We start from the raw sequence: 4,144 nt of genomic DNA, 5'->3' as shown, positions 1-4,144 counted from the left end.
TTGTAATTTGATGCAAAAGTAAAATAATACAAAGTATAGTGATAAAAACATATGTACAATTAAATTAAAGTATTTACGATGCTAATGACAGTTGAAATGTGTCATCACAGTCTGTGAAAAAGGTCTACTATGTAGGTGGACTAATCCTCCTTGAGGCAGAATTAGCCTAATTGTTTTGTTATTCTCAGTAAAACTTAAGGTGCCACGTCAATTTGTGGTTAAAATAATTACTACATTTAGTGCACTGATAAACCCTAATGTATAGCCTGACTTCACTTTTAGCATACATGCCAAGGGCCAAATGCAGGTAAATGGTTCTGATTTAGCTGGTGAATTTCATAGTATCACAGGCCACTGTCGGGTGATAATTTCATTATGGATTAGTTGAATATGTTGCAAAGCAACACGAACAACCAACAGCAATGTCACTTAAGTAGCGAAAAATGTGTTTGCATGATAAAAGACGCATTTGAAAAATGGATGAGCCAGACACCTCTAGAAGCTTGTTTTTTGCCCTTTATGTCACAATTCAGACTTTTGTTGTCCCAATTCTGAGTTTATATCTCACAATTCTGAATTTCTTCTCGTTAACTTGCAATTTTAAGATGAAAAAAATCCAAACTGCATGACCAAATTAGTTTCAATTGCAAGTAAACAACTGTCAGAATTGTGAGATAAAAGGCCGCAATAAGCTCACTTTTAACGTCGCCCATCTCATGTGCTAAAACTTGAGTGCTTATACTTAAATCATTGAGAGATTTTTTTTCACCAGCACATAATTTGCAAATTTCTAATTTTCAAAAGCGATTTTGTCATCACAGTTTGTCATAACTGCAAGTGAGTCTCTGTTTGTTCACGCCCAGCCTATCAAACAGACATCATACATTCCTTATAAAATTTACACAAGAATAGATTTTTTTTTTTTAATAGTAACTGACTAATGGGAGATAATAAAAAAAATATAATCATTTACATTTGCAGGAAAAATAAATGATGGTATGCTACTTAATAATATCTGTTGTGCAACATTTTTGCAACAGTTATTTCTGTTCCAAACCATTTGTCTGAACCTCTCTCCTTTTTTGTGACTGGAACTGACACCTAAACCTAAAGATCACCTCTCCTTGAAGTGTGTGAGGCAATAGATATTTATTATCTCTAAATGTTTATGGAAAATGAAAAACTGGTTCAACGTGTTTTTCACTGCCGGAGATAAACTACACCCATTCAAGCTATTACACATTCTGCTGATCAATTCATGTTATTGTGGAACATGTTTCTGCAGCCATAGTCTGTCCTGTTGTTTGAGGTCTTCTCGTCAGTTGTGTTTTGCCCAGCTTTTGTTGCGCTATTTATAACCAGGTAGGCTGAAACTATGATCAATTCCGGTGTGTTTCTCATGAGATATAATTAAGTAATTATGAATACTGAAACTTGATGAATCACAGCTTTTATCACTGCAAATGTTTAAATAGAGGAAATGTTTTCTGAAACTAATTGCAGATCATTGCAGTCACTGAACTGAAACATTGTTTGGAAATTCCTGACATGTTAAATGCAAAATGACATGATATGGACATGTTGTTTCTAATGTTGTTATTTATTTAAAATTTGTTGCAATTATGGGCTCATTAGTTACCTAAAGTTATATGCATTCTGCAGGTCTAACTTGGTGAATATGCAAGCTCCACAGAGTTCCTCAAGGGCAGCTGGGACCAGGGGAAATGGGTACGGCAACATGACAGTTTGAGAGTTGATTGTTCGGTAGTCAATGCAGGGCCGCAAGCCTCCGTCCTTTTTGAGCCACAAGGAAGAAGCAGGAGGTGGCAGGTGATTTGGAAGGGCATATGAACTGTTGTTGGAGAGCCTCCTTGATGTAGTCCTCCATGGCCTTGCGCTCCGGGATGGACAGCAGGTACACACTACCCTTGGGGAGTGTAGCTGCAGGCAGCAGGTCAATGGCACAATCCCACATTCCATGAGGGTGAGGTTTACTTGGTGACTGGGAACTTTGACAAGGTGTACAGGAATGTTGGAAAGACAGTACAGGGAGCATGTATCACTCCATCTGAGAATCTCACTGGAATCCCATCTGACTTCGGGAGAGTGTTGGGAGAGCCAGGGGTGTCCCAGGATGATGTCCATGGTGGGTCCCTACAGTACCACGAATGAGATCACCTTGTGATGGAAACGTCCCATTTGAAGGATCACCGGGGAAAATTTGACCCGCCCATGCCCTAGCAGTTTTCCTTGGATGGCCTCGATCCTCAGTTCCTGGGCTTGTCTCCTCCGGAGCAGGTTAAGACATCTTAGGAGGGCTTGGGAGATGAAGGGCGGGTACTGAAACGGAAATGATGTGGGGTGAGTAGTTGAACTGTCAGCAATGGTAAGATAGAAACATCTGGCTCAATTTGGAGAGTACTCACCACTGGGCGTGGGGGGTGAGAGGAGCAGGTCTTAATGAAATGCCCCGATGAACCACAATATAGGCAGAGACCAGATGACAGATGTCATGCACGCTCCACGCATGTGAGACGATGAGTATCCACTTGCATGGGCTCTGGCACTGGAGGACAGGCAGTGGGTGAGGCTGAGAGATCCTTACGGCTTGTTGCATAAAGTTTTCTAAACCGACCGTGACGTGGTAGATGGCTATTTGTGCTCGAATGAGCAGATCCAAACCTGTCGGTAGGTGGTCAGAAGCGCTCCCTCATTCTATCCACTGAATGCCACTAGGGTGCGGAACTGAAGAGTATAATCACTTGCCAAAGAAGTCCCTTGATGCGGGCCCATGAGCTGATCGGGAATGGACAGCGAGCCGTTGGAAAGTCCAAAAACCTCATTGAAGGGAGCCTTGAAAGCGTCAAATGAGTTGATTATTGTGCTCTGAGAGTTCCATGTGGTGCATGCCCAGAGTAGTGAGTGTCCTGACAGCAGGGAGATTAGGAAGGCTACCTTTGACCTCTCTGTTGCAAAATTATGAGGCTGCATTTCAATGAACAGAGAGACTTGAAGTAAAACAAAATAATTCAAATGTAAAAATACATTCAATCGCCTCAACTGAGTAAGGAGAAGGAGTGGCCATGGGACTGGCAGAGGCAGATTGAGGGGTGATGACAGGAGTGAGAGAGGACCGGAGAGCATTGACCAGCTTCTCAACCATGTCCGCCGGAGAAGGGCGTCGGGGTGCCATCTTCGGTCCTTATGTGTTCAGTCTGGTCTCCTGTCAGCAAACACACAAGTCACAGGGGTAAGTGAACACAACAGCAGGTTTATTTAGAGATCGGGCAGGAGTAATCAAGACAACAGTTCCAAGTTGAGTATTCCAGGAGGGGAAGGGTTTCGGGTTCTTATCTGTCTGCTGATGTGAGTCTTTTTCTGTTGCAAGAAATCTGTGGGGAACGAAGGAGCATAGGAGCTGAGGAGCACATGGAGCAGATGGTCGGGGGAACTTGTAAGTAAGTAAGTATAAACAGGTAAGAGTCAGGTAAGTTAGCATAGCAACTTTGAGACCAGACAGTGTGACTGCGGGGAGAGTACAAGGATATAGGGAGATTGATGAGCGGTGACTGGTAGTGACAATCAATAATCAGGTGATTTGGATCTGGTGAGCGTTGTTGGTGGTGACTGAGGTGACTGTGACTCCCTGACAGTTATGCAAAACAATTTTTATTTATTTATTTATTTTTTAGTGGAGGCAGTGTGTTTTGTTTTGTTTTTTGTTTTGTTGTAAATTAATCACATAATGCTAATTGTGCATAATGTAAACAACTGGGAGATGGTTGTGTTTAATAGAAAGTCAGTTAATATTAGTTTTTTTCAATATTAATTATTTTTCAAATTCTAATATAATTTTTGTGCCATGACTGAGGTGGCAGAAGCACTCTCTGTCTCATTCTAACATTAAATGCTGAGAAGGACTCTAGCCTTGAAGCCTCAGAAGGACTGGACTCGGAAGGGCACATACTCACTTAGGATTCATCCTTTTGTTGGAGAAGCACCCACATTCTATAATAGTTTAGCGGTAGTAGGGTAGCATAATCTTTGAATAATTTTACATTTTGTGCTATAAGAACTAAATGTTTCAATTTATTTCTCTTATTTAATTAACATTTATCACATCATCATGCACATGCTAAACTTA

General features: G+C 41.2%; 1 long non-coding RNA gene across 1 annotated transcript; it reads left to right on the top strand.

The window, feature by feature from the left end:
* The first annotated feature begins 1,272 nt into the window (after window positions 1-1,272).
* LOC109081004 lies at window positions 1,273-3,020 on the top strand. Its single transcript, XR_002016168.2, has 2 exons — window positions 1,273-1,362; window positions 1,663-3,020. It is a non-coding gene; the product is annotated as an uncharacterized LOC109081004 (long non-coding RNA).
* The last annotated feature ends 1,124 nt before the right edge of the window (window positions 3,021-4,144 follow it).

The sequence above is a fragment of the Cyprinus carpio genome, chromosome B20 (genome assembly GCF_018340385.1).
Source record: "Cyprinus carpio isolate SPL01 chromosome B20, ASM1834038v1, whole genome shotgun sequence".
Classification (NCBI taxonomy): Eukaryota; Metazoa; Chordata; class Actinopteri; order Cypriniformes; family Cyprinidae; genus Cyprinus; species Cyprinus carpio.
The sequence above is the reverse complement of the archived record's forward strand: the minus strand, read 5'-3'. Positions and strand labels throughout refer to the sequence as shown.